The following is an 18,488-nucleotide window of genomic DNA, read 5'->3' as shown; positions in this document are numbered from 1 at the left end:
TGTCCAAATATCATCATAGAAAGGGTTTAAGTTAGAATTTAACCATATGGCAAGATATTGCCATATGGCAAGATATTACTCAATAGTGTTATGATTACCATATGCATGCATAGGATTTGACCAATGTATGTCCAAATATCATCATAGAAAGGGTTTAAGTTAGAATTTAACCATATGGCAAGATATTGCATTGAATAAACCTACATAAGTACAAAAAATAAGATATATTAGAAACAAATCTCAAGTTTTGACCACATGGCCAAAGCTTTACTCAATAGTGTTATGATTACCATATGCATGCATAGGATTTGACCAATGTATGTCCAAATATCATCATAGAAAGGGTTTAAGTTAGAATTTAACCATATGGCAAGATATTGCATAGAAATATTAGGTTTTGACCACATGGCCAAAACTTTATTCAATAGTGTTATGATTATAATATGCATGCATAGGATTTGACCATATGGCAAAAACTTTTCTCTTTCTAGTTTGACTCTGAGAAGGAATCTCTACGTAGACTTGAGGCTTTTCCATATACAAGTGATCTTGATCCATATACAGTTTCAGAACACAAAAAGAACCATCTTTGTAAGTAGGTGCTCATAGATTTTAGCTATAATTTCATGCAACAATCAAACACAGGTGAGCATGGATTTTATCCATACTCTCATGCCACAATGAAAGGTTTATTTGTAATGCCAATTTTCATGTAGACATGGTCATAGGTTCATCATGGACCTATTATAGTGGAAGTGTCCAATTGATAATTCATATTCATGGGCTTTTGAAGAGATGTCTTCTATAGAATTTGACCATGTGGAAAAAACTTTGCTTTGTTTAGTTTTACTCTTAGAAGACACCTCTACTTGGCCAACTTCCTTGAGGCCTTTCAATATACAAGTGATCTTGTAATTAAGATGATTGAAAAAGAATTTTAGAACAGAAAACGAACCATCTTAGTAACCTAGGTGTCCATGGATTTTAACCATGATTCCATGCAACAATCAAACATAGGTGCTCGTGGATTTTAGCCATACTATTATGCAACATTGAAAGAATACATGATTTTCTTACTTTTTTCCCATAATTTCAAATTTTGTTTGACATGAAATAGAGACACAATGTGTTACATGTAACAATTGAGATACAAAGATTTGACCACAAGGCAAAAGCCTATGTGTCCAAAATGTTGAATGTAATAATTATAAGGTAGAATTTGACCATATGAACAAATCTTGTGACAATGGAGAGCACTAATGTTAGAGATCACTAATGGATATACAGAAGTGAGCATGGATTTTATCCATACTCTCATGCCACAATGTTTGGTTTTTTTGTAATACCAAATTTCATGTAGACATCGTCATAGATTCATCGTGGACATATTGTCATGAAAGTGGCCATTTGATAATTTATATTCTATGTGTAGCATGGGTTTTTGAAGGAGATGTCTTCTATAGAATTTGACCATATGGTAAAAACTTTGCTATGTTTGGTTTTACTCTTAGAAGACAGCTCTACTTGGCCAACTTCCTTAAATCCTTTCAATGTACAAGTGATCTTGGATATAAGATGATTAAAAAAAATTAGAACACAAAAAGAACCATCTTAATAACCTAGGTGTCCATGGATTTTAACCATAATTCCATGTAACAATCAAACATAGGTGCCCATGGATTTTAGCCATATTATTATGTGACATTGAAAGTATGCATGATTTTCTTACTTTCATCCGATTTTAGTCTGATATGCAATAGAGACACAACATGTTACGTCTAATAGTTGAGGTACAAAGATTTGACCACAAGGCAATATCCTATGGCTATTTCAGAAAGAAGCTTTCATATTGACCATGGCTTTTGGCCACACAGTCACTTTTGTTTGAAGCATCATATAACCAGAAGTATATTTTTGTTACCTCTTTTGTAAGCACAAGTATATGTGTGTCTTGAAAAAGTCATTTCATGTGAAATGCATACATTTACAGAGAATTATTCTACAATGTCCAATTAGTCTCTATTGTGCTACATGGATAGATCACTATTTTCTGCATAGCGAGTGATTACACATATGTGCAAGTAGTATATAGAAGTACGCTTATACAAGCAAGGTCAACGCAGCATACAAGAAGAATCAGCAAGACAGAAGCATTCTCAAGGGACAAGGTCGCATCTTTGCCATAACAAGAGTGTTGAAAAACTGATCAAGGTTAGTTTCATACTTGTTTTCTTATTTCTGCACTGTTTATTTTTTCAAGTAGGCTCTTAGTCAAGAAACATTCTCGATTTTAAGAAAACTGGGTGTGAAGTTAACCATGTTTTTATTTTTATGTCATGAATGTACTATATGATCTCATTTATCTTACTAGGCTAATTATGATTAAGAAAGATTAATTATATAATTAAGTATTATGAGCCAGAAAATCAAGAAAACAAAGAACATGCATGAGGCAAAGAGCCTACCTTTAAATGGCTATGGTTACGATGCTTGCTGGCAAAGTTCTGATTAGCGTCAATATTGTGAATGACTGTTGTTGTTGCGAAGCCTGCTGGAAAAGTCGCTTCTGATTAGCGTCTGATTAGCGTGTGAAGACAGAAACAAGAAGATAAAAAGAAGTAGATATGCAGATGAAACATACATGAAGGGTCAAAATCTTGCTTAAGCACAACTAAATCTTTTGATTAGAGAGCTTAGGTGAGGCGTAATGCAGAGAAAACATCACAGAGAGAGCAAGAACAAAAACCAGGGTCGAAAGTGCGAGCAAGAAGAAGAGTACGTTTTTAGGAGAAGAGGGAAATCGTAGAGAGAGAAGATAGAAAGAGAGGGCCAAATTCAAATTCTTAGAAAAAGTTCACATCAGTAAAGGATATCTTCTTTAATGAAGCATATATTCTCAAGAATATATCACATTTAATGAAGAACGTTTATAAAAAATGGACGTTTGACAATAAATGGAATTATTTAAAAAATCACTTTTAGTTTCACATCATTAAAGGATATCTTCTTTAATGAAGCATATATTCTCAAGAATATATCACATTTAATGAGAACGTTTATAAAAAATGGACGTTTGACAATAAATGGAATTATCTTTAAAAAATCACTTTTTATCAAAGTTCGTAATAAGAATTAAGCAATCGATTTTTTTTCATATCACACATAGGTCTTACCGTGGGGCCGGGGACTACTGGCAGCCCCCGGACCCCGCCACTGGGGGCGTTGCCCCCCATCCCCCACGGGGGGCGCTGCCTCCCAGACCCCCGGCTGGGGGCGTTGCCCCCAGACCCCCACCGCCGGGGGGCGCTGCCCCCCGGACCCCCGGCTGGGGACGTTGCCCCCAGACCCCCATTAGGGATCATTGCCCATAGCAACTAGTGCCTCAAATGTCGTTTAGAGTTTCCAAGAAATCCACCACTATAGTGAACAATATTATAATATTATTATATTCTAAAATATACTATTATAATATAATATTATTTTATATTATGATAATAGGTTATATTATTAAATATTATATTAAATAATAAATATTAAAATATTATGTTATTAAATATAATATTAATTTATTGATATATTTTTTTATAAGACAACATAGAAAGTAATAAGTTAGTTACATAGGATTACTCATTTTGCATCATTTATTGCTTTGCTAAAAGAGTTCCTATGTCTACATAGATATTTCAAGAGGTGTTGAGGCTATTCTAATATTAATGCCATATAAAATAAGATTCATATCTTGCTATTCTATTTTCACGACCTTTACTTTTCATTATATGGATAAATCTACTTTTTAATTTGACACGACTCATATTAGTTACTTCTTGATGTATATTACTGACAATGTGCACTACATCTAGGCCATAATACCAACTATTGGTATATGATTATTCAATTTTGCATCCAAAATTATTGCTTGTGCATGCACTAACATTTGTGCTTCCCAATATATTAATAACTATTCTACTTACCACATGGACATAAACTTTGCACCAACCAAATCTTATTCATACTATGCCTGCAATACATTAAACCTTGAGAGAATTTGACCATGCGGCTAAAACATTATCTACACTAGCACACAATAAATTGTCTTCCTTCAAAAAGTTACATATGGCCTGTAAATATTTTAAGAACGATAAGCCTTGAGAGGATTCGACCATGTGGCTAAAACATTCTCTAAACTTGCACACCATAAATTGTCTTCCCATGGAAAAGTCACATATGATCTAAGTATATTTTAAGAATGATAATCCTTGAGAGGATTCAACCATGTGGCTAAAACATTCTCTACACTAGTTCACAATAAATTGTCTTCCATGAAAAAGTAACATATGATCTATAGATATTATAAGAATGATAAGCCTTGAGAGTATCGGACCATGTAGCTAAAACATTCTCTATACTAGCACATAATAAAGTGTCCTCTGCAAAAAAGTAACATATGATCTACATATGTTTTAAGAATGATAATCCTTGAGAGGATTCAACCATGTGGCTATAACATTCTCTACACTAGTTCACAATAAATTGTCTACAATAAATTGTCTTCCATGAAAAAGTAACATATGATCTATAGATATTATAAGAATGATAAGCCTTGAGAGGATCGGACCATGTAGCTAAAACATTCTCTACACTAGCACATAATAAAGTGTCCTCCGCAAAAAAGTAACATATGATCTACATATGTTTTAAGAATGATAATCCTTGAGAGGATTCAACCATGTGGCTATAACATTCTTTACACTAGCACACAATATACTGTCTTCCATGGAAAAGTAACATATGATTTGTACATATTATAAGAACAATAAGCTTTGATAGGATTTGATCATGTGGCTAAAACATTCTCTACACTAGCACACAATAAATTGTCTTCCCATGGAAAAGTAACAGAATGATAAGCCGTGCGAGAATTTGTCCATGTGGCTAAAACATTATGTAGACCATCACACACACCATGAATACTTTTTATTCTAAAGTAAGATATGATGTGCATATATACTAAAGTAAGATATGATGTGCATATATTATAGGCTATTGAAGTTTTGGCCATATGGTCAAAGCATCCATTTCAACTAAGCAATGATGACTACATAGATCTTTTTTATCTAGTAACTCAAGTAATCTAGATCAAGGATATACTACCATGTTCATTGAGAAAACAAGTTTTGGCCATGTGGTCAAATTTATTCTCTCTCTTATGATGTTGGAAAATGGAATAGTGATTTTGCAATGTATACTTCAACTTGTCATCTATTAATGCATGTTTTCATTATCAATGCTATGTGATTACTTGATGAATATAAGATCACTCAATCTCTTATGATTAAATGTCTTATGATGAATATAAGATCACTCAATCGCTTATGATTAAATCTCAAATTTTTTCACTTACTCAGGCAACATGGACCAAGACTTTCATTGTGGGGATCGTGTCAATTTGATGATGGATCGAGATGTTGTTGCACTTGGAACAGTATGTGCAATACGTCCAACTGACACATGCCATGGGCAAGTGCCATGGGCAACTGACACATGCCATGGGCAAGTCCTTGGAGATGGATTTTTGTCAGTTTCTATCGACAACTGCCTAAATGATGTAGCTTGCTTGCCATTTCCAAACAACAATGCAACAAAGGTCATTCAGGCAGTGGGTAGTTTTGTAAAGTGGGAAAAGAAAGATGTGGTGGTTGTTACAGGTGCCGTCATGATTGTTAATGATGATCATGCGGTGCCACCTTCTAATGATTTTAATGCTGTTGGAGATGAGGACACTCCAAGTATCTGTGAAAGTTGGAAAGAGCGTAAAGTGATGCTCTGGACAGAAGGCAATGAGAAGTACGTTGGAACAGGGATTATTCTCTTAACATTTCCATATGATGTGATTAACTTTGATCTATTAGGAGAAGAAGATGTGGGTGTGGTGGTAGATCAGATCCTTGATCCAACTACAGGGACAGACACATGTGACATGCTTCAGTGCGTCAATTTGGTTAGGTGGCCTATCAAACAGGTCACCTTTGATGATGGTACACCACTGCTACATGAACAGGAAACACAAGCTTTCACATCTCCAAATGAGAGCATAAAAGATGTGTGTGAGGAAACTGAGGACTTTATTTCAGGTTCAAAATCCATTTTCTTACAGAAGAGATCATATTGTATGATCAATAGAAGGCCTAGAGTTCTTGCTCTCAAAGCTTCGAACTTGAGAACCTCAATGGAATCAGTTTTACTTGTTGCTACAATTGATTGTTGTCCTGCAAAGTGTTGTCAATATGCTGATAGAGATGCAGTACACCAATTGCGGTTGGGGGTTACGTTTGGAAGAACGTACCAACTATGTTTATGATATTTTGGAGTCATCATGCCGCATTGACAATATGGGTACACGAAAATACAGTTTTATATTCAATGGGAAAGTTGTATGCGGTAGGGCATGGTATGGGATGCATGGCATCCCATACCATGGTATGGGATGCATGGCATGGTATGGGATGCATGGCATCCCCAAAACATCTTTCTATAGGGATAGGTTGCATTTTGAGAATGGTGTAAGGAGGGCAATGCATGGCAATAAAGGAGCAATTAGAGCAGCTTGGGATCACACACAAATGGGCAGGGCAATCTTGAGAGACTTTATTGAGAAGAATGCAGAGCAAATGCCACATAAAAGTAGAACCATGCAGGATGGTTCCAGAGAGACACAATTGGTCATCCCAGATGTTTATAAGCAAATAGACATATGGGGAGAAGTGAATGCCACATTAGATGCTATTGGATGTAAGCAAATGTCTTTGTCCACATTCAATCGAATTTGGAATACAGAGTTCAAGCATGTCACCTTAGCAAAGACAAGCGAGTTCTCCAAATGTAGTGTCTGCTCAGAGATCAAAGAACAACTTGCAGCAACCAAATGCCTTGAAGAACGCAACATACTATTGAGGAAGCGTCGAAGTCACATGCTGCAACAACAAAGTTGTCGAAACATATACTATGGATGGCGTCTAGCATCAGTGCTAAATCCTGAAAAGAACTTGTGCATCATACATGACAAGATGGACCAACAAAAGACAGCTATCCCGAGGTTGAGAGTTCGATCAAAAGAGACAGATAGATCCACTCAACTACCAGTTTCCTTGACAGGCATGATCACACATGGGCATGGGGAAGGAAGATATGGGCATTTTGCGATTGATCTTTGGCCCCATGATCCTAACTTCACAGTTGCCTCATTGTCTCTGTGTTTCAAGAACTTGGAGCGACTTGACAGGCATGAAGCTGGTGATCTACAACTAGATGGAATGCCAAGATCAAGCTCTTTGTTGCTAAATGCTTTAAACTCAAGGAAAGCACTAGACTACCAGCAACAAGGTTCTCATACTACTACACAAATGGAGGACATAATGCTACAGGATGGACAACAAGGTTTTAGACGACTACCAGAGAACTTGTTGCTACAGCTAGATAATTGTGGATCAGAAAACAAAAACCGTTATCTCTTTGCATATTTATCATTGCTTGTGGCACGAGGGACCTTCAAGATGATCCAAGTTGGGTTTCTCATGGTGGGTCACACACATGAAGACATTGATGCAATGTTCAGCAAGTTCTCAGAGAAGCTTAGAACAAGCATGACATTCACTTTTCCTCACCTTATGTGGCATTTTCAATTGTGCCAGTCAACAAGGCCTTCTCCTTTTTTGTTGACACATGTACCAGACTTCAAGAGTTACATTGAAGGATACTTATGTGACTCCAAGGATGCACTTGTTGGTCACTCAAAACCACTTCACTTTCGTTTCTACATGCAAGGGGATACACCTCTAATGCAATACAAGATCCATCCTAAGTCAGTAGAATGGTTGCCAAGAGAAGGCGGTATTGAACTATGGAAAAGAGACTCAACAACAGGAAAGCCTACCCTTCCAAAGGGTCTTCCAACCTTGCTACCCATGTCTGAGTATATTAAAGATCATCAAGATGTGGTAAGTGGAATCAAAGACTATCTCAAGTATTGGGAAAGATGGTCGAGTGTACAAGGTCCTGAAGCGGAGTACACAAAGTTCATAACACCAGTGATTGATTATTGGAAAACCATGCTTGATGCACTTCAAGCTCCAAATGTCCAAGAAGCAAGAGTATTCATGGACTTTTGGCCAAGGACACAAGGTGATACATTATTTCAAGACATAGATGATGTGGATGACTTTCTTGGCTTGGAGGAGTTGAATGACCACTACTGTGGTCCTCTCAGCAAGCAACCAAAAGATGCATTTCAACCAATGATAGATGTCAAGAAAGACGACTTTGTACTTGTTCGACCTTCACATCCAATATATCCAGTATGGCTTGGTGTTGCACAAAGTGAGGTTGATACAAATAAAAAATCAAGCAACTATCAAAAGATCTGTATACAATATTGGGCACCAGTTTGTGGTCGACAAAATGCTACAGATGAAGAGGTATATCACAATTGCTGGGATAAATACTGGATGTGCAACAAGAAAGACCCTCAACGTTGGGAGAGAGTGGATACAATTGTTTTCTCTTGGATAACAATAGCTACCAAAGTTCCCAAAAAAATTAAAATCCCTCCAAAGGTTGTCTTGAAGGCTAAAGCCAATCTACAAGAATCATTGGGCTAAAGACTTCCATGCTGGAGAGGGTGCCAAAGATAAGGTGTTTATTAACACCACCTATTTAAGATTTTATCAATATCTTCTACATATACAATAAATATACTTCACCAATATTCAAGGTTCCAAATTAATGAAATTCCCAAATTCACGGGATTCATTTTGATTTGGAATTCCCAAACTATTAGGAGATTCCCAAATTCTCGAATATGGTGTTTAATGCTCTCACTCTTAATTACGGGAAAACGACAAGTTAAAGATCTGAATGTTTATTTGGCCCCTCTCATCGACGATCTTCAAGATTTGTGGGGAGGGATTGATGTCATGGATATGTCCAGAAGCATCGGTCAAAGACAATTCATTGTTCGTGGAATTTTAGCATGGACTATCCATGACTTTCCAGGATATGGTTTTTGCTCAGGTAAATGGTTTAAATATATATATTGTCTCATACGTTTGTACAATGTTCATTGCGCTAATCATCTTTGTTATGTTTTCCATGCAGGGATATGTACTAAGGGTTATAAAGCTTGTCCAATTTGTGGTGATTGGTTGAGATCGACTTATAGCAAAAACCTCAACAAAAATATATATCTTCGACATAGATGATTTTTATCTGAAGATCATTATCTACGAGACAGAAGGCAAGCCATACATTTTAATGGAAAGGTAGAAGAAGGGAGATGTCCAATACCAATGACACCGAAGGATTGGTATCTAAAGTGGACTGTTGGACCCACTATCGATCCAGAGTCGGAGATCATAAGTAGCGATGATGATGATGCTGTAAAGAAGCGAGTGAGAGGAAAACGTGCTCTAGCTCAAAGTCCTTCGATATGGTATACTTTGGAATATTGGAAGGATTTGAGGATATGTCATCTTCTTGATCCTATGCACATATTCAAGAACATTGGTCATTCGTTATGGCAACACCTTGTTGGCTTGAAAGACACAGCGGCAGCAAGAAATGACTTAAAGGATTAAAACTCAAAGCCCAATCTATGGCCACTTTATGAATGAAACTTGATGTGAGACAACCTACAAGCCTGTCCCATGGGTGCTCAAGACAGAAGAGTTGGAGACTATCAACAACAGGAAGATTCAGTCGATTCATACGCCTACAAGATATGGAGCATCTTGTCGAAACATGTTCACTCTAGATGACAAGAGCTTGTCTAGTTTAAAAACACATGATTGGCACAATTTTGTGAAGGTAAATCTATCCAAATCTTTGTAAGTATTTATTTTCTTGCATGTTTTGTTGATCGGATTAATCATGTATGCAGCATGTTCTACCCTTTGTTATTGATGGATGTACTACAAGAGGATTCCGAGATGTAATATATCACCTTGGATCGCTTGCAAGGTATTTATCGGTCATTAATTTTTAGTATAAAATTTTATTTGATATCTTCTTAATTCAAAAACATCTCTAATATCTTCTTTCTTTTATTGATAGATGGATTACATCTGAAGATATTGCCAAAGGGTCAATTCCACAAAAGAAGCGTGAATGTATAGAGCTTCTTTGTTTAATATGGAAAAGGAATTTCCAACCTCCTTTTTTGATATCCAGGTTCATCTTCTAATCTATCTAGTGGACGAGATAGAGCTCGCTGGTGTTCTGAGGACTCGATGGATGTTTTGGGTCGAGAGATTTATGGGAGTATTGAAAGGTTATGTACGTAAAAAAGCAAGACCAGAGGGTTCTATGGTGGAGGGATGGATGATTGAAGAATGCATGTATTACGTTCGTGAATACCTTGAGAAAATCGATTTTGAAGCTCCATGCGTATGGACAAATGAGTCGTCTTCTACCATGTTAGATGAGGTATTGTCCGGTAAGGGAGTCCCTTTTCGACTTAAGGTCCAAGATAAATTGGATATTTCTACTTTCATTGTCTATAATAGCGAATGCATGCATTAATTCGTTGATGAGTACGAGAAGGAACTTCCAAACAAACGAGTTGGCACACGTAAAAAGAGGAGATCCAGACGTCAAACCAATGTAAATAACGACGGGGACGTACCTACTTTCATGGATTGGTTACACACCCGTATGCAATGGGCGGTTAGTGATCATGAGCCAATCTCAACGGAACAAAGAGAGTTTATGATCGGGTGTGAAAGACAAGTAACTTGTTGGGTTTTGAAAACTCTAAACTAAATAAATGAATCTCATTTTTTTAATAATTTATTTATTGGTCTAGGCTCGAATGTATACCAACACGTGGACTTATGGACAACATCTTCGGATAAAATCTATTGACGACTTACGTCTGACTCAAGATTCTTGCGTTGTTGCCTCTTTCAAGCAATTATCACATGCAAGTTCAAGAGACACAAATCTTATCGTCGACAGTGAACTTGGTTACGTGGGAACCATAGTCGGCATTTATGAAGTATCGTATCGTATCTTCAAGCAGGTAAATGGCATCTCTCTTCATGCAACAATGACATGTAGATTTCTTGAAGCTATACATAATTCTAAAGTTTTGATTTGTGTATTTTGACATGTGGTTTTGAAGGTGGATTGGTTTTGTGTCGAGTATAAATGCAATAATGCCACAATGAAAAGAGAACCGTCTGGATTTTGGTCCGTCGACTCCTCGAAGTTATTGCGTGCAACAAAAGAGTCTTAGATTCTGCCAACTCATGTTGAGCAAGCATTCTTTTACAAGAATACAGATGCTCATCCATGGTGGCAAGTTGTGCATGTCCAACCTAGAGGTCGACACTTGTTTGATAGCGTTGACTCTGAGAAAGCGGATCAGGATGAATTGATTACGTCCTCGAATCTAGACACATCGACATCAGAGAGGTGTAGAATTCTTCTTTCCGATCATGATGACATTGTAGATGATGAGAACAACAACGATCCAGACTCTGACACTACAGACACCAAAGAGGAAGAAACAATGGATGTTAAGCCTACGGAGGAAATGAACGTTAACACAGATTTAACGATGGAGGAGTTCGAAGAAGTCGACAAGGATAATGAAGATGAAATTTTATTGACGGTTAATCTCAGAGATGACGATGAGGACTATTAGTCTTACGTGTCAACTCACGGATCAACCTATGTTCGTCGGTAAGATTTAATCTCAAAATAATTCATTGTGAAGTCATGATTTTTATTCTTTTGAAAACTTACTAACAGGGTGGCTGGTGGGGAGTCTCGTGGTGATAGCCTCATATGGCTAGTGTCGGGGTTCGATTCCCCTCAGACTCGTTTTTCTTGCTCTAGCTGTGTAGTACAGGGTGATTTCAGCTTCAAGTTCATTGAAAGAAAGTTCGTATCGGGATTCGATTCCCCTCCTCTACCAAGGCTTCTATCTCGCGTTTCAACCCCACTATCAGCATCTTAACCTTCAGTACTCGCAATCAAGCATTGTTCCCTGGATCGACTTGGCCTAGCAGTAGACCTTCGAAGCCAGCAGTCTTCTAGCATTTCGTGGCAGTAGTTCCAACAGCACCCTCAGTGGAGTACCCGCAGTACCCTTAGCCGCAGCACCCCCCATGCTGCCCATTTGCTACTCCAGCTCTGCTCTCTCTCTCTATGACACTATGGTCACCCCAGCTTTAATGTATGCGGCAACAATATGGGCCCCATGCTTGTCAGCCACCTCATGAACGCAAATTGAGAGACCACATATATGTATGATCTCACGCTTGTTCTACAGAGCAAACCAGTATCGTTGTTCTACCTGACATTTGTATCAGAGCTCTCTGGTGGTAACTGTTTGGTCTCATAGGTCATTTTGGCCTTTTGAAGACGTAAATATAGCATTTCATTTTGTTTCATTTCTCTCTCTCTCTACTTACCGTGCATTGTCGTGTCGATGACTCATGAGTTTACACATTTGCTTCAGCAACCACTTCCGACTCCATCCTGTCCCAAACTCCGTCTCCAGTGTGTTGATGATATATTTCTTGTCGTCCTCAAGTTAATCGCTGCATTGCAAAATAAAGTCAATTAGTAATTCAAATAAAAAACTGTAATTCATATTCTTTATGTTAAATAATACTTACTGCCATGGTATATGAACTCGCTGTAGATAAGACATGTAAAGGTCTCTCATCCGATGTCTGAAGGCGATGCCGGCTCTGACCTGAAGGATACCCCCGTCAGCAGGCATGATGTCGCATGTGACACCCAAAGTGCCAGTGCACGTGCGCATCGGCACTGGTGGGGCATTGGTGGTGTGCTACTCTGCCGCCGCAGGGCTGACGCCTACGTGCAATACAAACATACGATATATTGAGATGTGAGTTCTTAAAAAGTACTTGATATTTAATCCGTAATTGCCATAAAAGATATACCTACAGGATGAACGGCCACTAGCCTGTGAATCAGGTGTCACCTGAGTACCAGGAGGTACATCAGGAGTAAGCTGCTGACTCTCGTGATGTGATGTACCTGGGGTAAGAGTCTATGCAAACAAAGACATCAAAAGGATATATATAATAAGAATTCTATGTGTAAAAAAAGGATGACATTACTATTTTATCGATCGAGAAGCTTACCGATGCGCTGTAGTGTGTGCATGAGAAGAAGTCTCCACTCCTGCATGTGGCTGGGAGGATGTACCCAGGTCATACGAGCATACTGAATCTTCCAAGAATCTCGATGGCACCGTGTAAGCCCGCATCATCCATCTCCACATAATCTGCCATGGCCTCTGACAGTGTATCTCCAGAAAGTCTAGTGCCTCATAGCAAAGTCTTGATGATCGCTAGCTTCACTTTACGGGTGTGGTCACTCATCGTATTTATATATTTAAAACAACTATATGTCAGACTAGAGATACATTGTTAGAGGAGAGCTCAATCTATCTAATCAGAAACATTGACTAAATAACTCCAAGCAAGATGGGTCCACATCTCGAAGTTTGCAAGAGTCATATATGGACTATTGCAAAGAACGTCGAAGAGTCATAGATGGGATCCCATAATTTGGCCCATACAATGGCATCTATGTTCAAGAACATTATTTCTACTAGTAGCTACCCAAGTTTGCAACCCTCAAAACATTAAGAGACATTACTTAAGACCCAAGCATCAGAGCTTCTCCATGAATCATAACCTCTCTATCTTACTAACTCGCAATGTGGCCAGTAGCATCCTTTCTCTCTAACTATCTCTCTATGCCTTGTCAGCCCACGATCTTCCTCTCTCCACCTATGCTCTAGAATGGTGATGGTTAGCTAGCAGTGTTTGGAGTTCCTTCCTCTCTCCCTCTCACACTATCACCCTTTGCCACTGTAGTGATTGTAGTAGTGCACCTTGTCGATCGCCCATGGGTGACGAAAGTTAATTAGAGGCCATACAAGCTCCTCCTCCTTTCTCGGTTTGTAGTATAAAAACACACACATACTCCTCCTCTTTCCCCATCGTGCGTGGCGACTGTTCGTGCAGGGGCTGATGGCATTTGGTCATCCCTTTTTTTAATCAAAGGTCCAAGAATTTTTTTTAAAAAAAATTAATGAACTTGGACCTTGGTCCCACACAAATCTATAATAAGGGTTATACCAACCATCCTCCAAGCACTATGATGCAAGCCTTCCCAAGTTTACCTCTATATACCTGGCTACTCCCTTCTCAAGTGTGCGTCCCCCTACAGTTAGCAACAATATTCTCAAATGTGATATTAAACATGTATGCCTAAAAAACTATATTCGTGCAAATGTCCATCAACATTAGTGGTGGGATCTTATTAGCTCTTTCCAAGATATTCTCCACCATAATGAGCCTTGTGGAGGCATAAATTTTTGACAGCTTAACCTACCACTCCTACCATTTGTATTTCTTTATCATCGAGTGGATGTTGGAATCTTCATCACGAGCTTCTTTAATAGCCATTTTAGCCTATAGAGCCAATAGCTCTAGGTTAGTCACAAAGGCATAAATGTGACTAGTACACCCTTTCCCAAAGACACTAGAATTCCTATCTTTCCAAATATGGCAAAGAAGACTACTCCCAATGTTATTCCATAGAATAGGATCCATATGCCTACATTCACCAAGAAGTATCTCTGTCCATGAGAAGAGGATAGCAATCATGCAAGATGTTAAGAAATTTCTTATTGCTTTCACAATTCATGGACAAATGCATTAAATATTCTACACCTTTGCCACACCTAGAGCAAATGCCATTATAAACCCCCACTCTTGTAGCTCTCTAGCCAGACCAAACTACTTTGTGCAGAATAAGCCCGAGAAAACAAGCATGTTTGGAGCTACTCGAAAAGACCCAAATAGATTTGAATCTATAGGTCCATTGATAGGCATTCAAATTGATGCCCCATCTATCATTCAACTTAGCTATAAGAGCAGAGTTATCACCTAGAAAGTTGATTATAGCACCTAATATCCAAGAGAGATTCCTTTTAATACCTCTTACCATCCCCTATGAGAGGGGCCAAATACCTATATCAGAAATTTGTCTGATCCTTTCCCTTAGAAGTGCCCTGCAACAACAAAAAGTAGTAGACAAGTGTTCCAACAGAAGTGGAGCATTCCCACTTATCTTTGTTCCACAAATCTCTCCAAGATTTGATACCAACTTTGTACATCTTGTGAGCTCTATTGAAGTCCTATTTATCTATGCTAGGAAGGAGGGAACCAAACCAGCCAAAGTCCTCTAGAATGAATCTAGACTTAGAATGGCGGGTGGATTTGTAGAGGTGTCCAGCACTTCTTTTGCTTAAGCTCAAATATGTGACAGTCTATTTTGATCAATAGGGCTCAATAATTAGTACTATCAATCCCTCTACAAACCCACTTAGCTATGCAAACTTGTCAACAAGTTTACTTAGGTCCAAAACTCCAAGCCCCCATTTCTCTTTAGGTAAACTCCAAGTTCCCCCTTTCTCTTTAGGTAAAACATAAATTTTATAGGAAACTTTAGCAACCTTCTTGACTCCTACATTCCCACCCCACAAAAAATTAGAGTCTAGAGAGATAATGTTTTGTAGGTGGGACTTAGGAGGCGTCTAGCAAGATAGGAAGTAATTAATAGAAGGGAGAAGGTAGTGATTGAGGACAAACACTCTAGCAAGAAGGGAGGGTTGATAGCCCTTCCAAAGATCAATTTTGTCTACTACCCAATTCCATCTATATTTTAGAGAAACCTTAAAGCCCATAGGAATGCCCAAAAGTCTAAAAATCTCACCATTCATAATTTGCTTGCATCTAGCCTTAGTGACCACATCAAGAGCGGTGCCATTATAAGTCCAATAACCTATTTTGGCATGATTAATGATATACCCACTAGCTAAACAAAAGGTATTTAAACAACTCCAAAAAGTCTTTATAGATTGAGCATCATTAAAAACAAGAGAGTTAGTATCATCAGCAAATTGTTGTAGACAAAGATATTTGGGAGATCTAGGGAGCTTCAGCCCTTTCAAAGAGCCTTTGTTCAAGGCATTAGAGACAAGCCATCCTAGGGCATCAATAGTAGTAATTTGGGAGCACCACTCGACCACGTGGCATGCATCTCTGAACTGCTTAGCATCCTGCTGCAGTTGATGACGCCTCAAGGTACGTTTCACACACGCGCCCTCCCATCATGCTCTCCCTTCCCGTGACTAGTCTTAAAGAATGACCAAATCACTGGGATACTTAACTACACATGCCACCTATAAATCTATAAAACAAAGTCTTAGTTATTGTTTTTCTTAAAATGTTCTAGTGAATTTAGTTTTAATTGTGAATATAAGAGAACCATAAGTACTACTTGTATATCCAATAGAATTGTTGTACGACTTGAACTGTGTGCCACAACCATCCGACCAAACCCATCGCTAGCCATGTGTGATCCCATAGTCTCGTAATGCATCATGTGAACGATCATCACTGATATAGAAATGATACTCTTGAATAATGACATGGATCTCGAGGGTACTCACTATCCCATATGGCTACATGGGCCTTTGCATGTCGATAGCTAATGTGGACCATAATAGCAACTTGGTGAGGTAAGCAAGAGAGACAATTAGGACACAAAAAATCAAATAAGTAATATAGCTCAAACATAAAACAAATATTCTGAAATATAACCATTACCTACTCTGAGAAGTAATACTCACATTGTATCTTCTGAAAAGGTGTGAAGGTGTAGTTCTCTACAAAATCAACCATAGAGACGACCACACCAATAGGAAACTCTGCCAGGCATTCTCGAAACTGACAATCCTACCACTTAGCACAATGACTATGCCGTATATAGGGGTAGATCTGCTCCCTAAATGAGGCTGTGAAGTGACAACGTGGTGTATGTTTGTCCACGAGCTGCAACTTCTTGGATTGCCCACCACTCTGGAGCTGGTGTGTCACATACTCATAACGTTGCCATGGCACTATCTCTTGGTCACTTGCATCAAGATCTACCATTTGTAGATGTGCAAGTGAACCACATGATGTGCAATTGCTCTCCACACAAGGCATCCTATGGAACTGAGTATCCTCCGTGCGTGCACACAAAAGAGAGTGGATGAAATCATGAGAACTACGAGGCAACTCTCTATGCCTACTAAGAGAACGGAACACATCATAAAAAAGTTGGAACTCAACATGGTAGCAACAATAACATGTGTCATGCTGTCGTGAGTACCTCACAAACCAAGGCTTACACCGCCTCAAATGACCTTTGCCCAATTTTAAGCTCTGGATATGGTGCCACAAACTGAGAATACAACTCTGTTTGGGTCATTTCAAGAAAGTAAGCACCGTGGTCAATAAACACTCCTCTTGTCACTCTCTTACGCAAAGCTTTCTTGAAAACTGGCGAGACATGACAATTCTCCTCCCAAAAACTTTCTATCAAGGATCTAGTGGTTTCATCTAGTAGGCGATCATGCCTAGCTACACGACCACTACTCACCCACAAAGCACCAACCTCATTGGCATCTAAACTTTGCTATCTAATAGACCCAACTCTAAGTGTGTGTGGTGCTATGGAAAGGATGCGAGATGTGGCACTCACCTTACTCTTCATTTGGGAACTACTTATGGCTGCCACAATAGCGTGTCGAGCAACCAAAGCGTCCACATAGTTCCTTTTCTTGTTAATTGTATAGGAACGACGAACACTTTGTAGCACCGCCATGCCAACTCTCCTCTCTCTTCAACCTCCAGTGTCAGAAAGCGCCCTACAGTTGGCAATGTTGGGAAGATCAATCAAAGCATCAAGCACGCATGCCTGTTGTGATGAAGGTGTGAGGTCTTTGAAATAGGAATGGAAGATTGCATGGGCACAACGATATGCCCCTGACTTTGATAGTTCTTTCATATCCACACTATGGGCACCCAAAGAAGGGGGGGTGGGTTCTTGTGGAAGAGATCTAAACTAAGGGGTAGTGGGGGGGAAGAGGGCGGAGGGAGAGGAAGTGAAAGAGGAGGAGCAAAGCTTGGATCATCGTCGTCAACGGAAGGTGTTACTCATTAACGTGCTCTGCACTCTCTCTTTCTCTCACGAGCTACCCTTTTCCTCTCCTCCTTAATGTGCTCTCCACTCTCTCTTTCTCTCACGAGCTACCCTTTTCCTCTCCTCCTCTTGAACTTGGTGGACAGGGGAAAGTCTAGTCCTATCATGTTTTTGACTCTTACGACTTTGAGAACCCATTCTCAAGGAAGCTAAGAGAGAAAAAATTATGAAGGCTCAATGTACTAGAGATAAGTGTGCGATAGTACTAGAGATGTGTGATTATATAGGAAAAATAGGTTATCCACTTCAAATCTCATTGGATTTCCTATCTAAGATTGATTAGATAATTAAGATAAACATAAAGATAAACTATTATCCAATATTAATAATAATATTTATTAACAAGTTTAAAT

Source organism: Cibotium barometz, chromosome 4 (assembly GCF_041138505.1).
Source record: "Cibotium barometz isolate CiBa-2024 chromosome 4, ASM4113850v1, whole genome shotgun sequence".
NCBI classification, from domain to species: domain Eukaryota; kingdom Viridiplantae; phylum Streptophyta; class Polypodiopsida; order Cyatheales; family Cibotiaceae; genus Cibotium; species Cibotium barometz.
Note: the sequence above shows the minus strand (reverse complement) of the source record.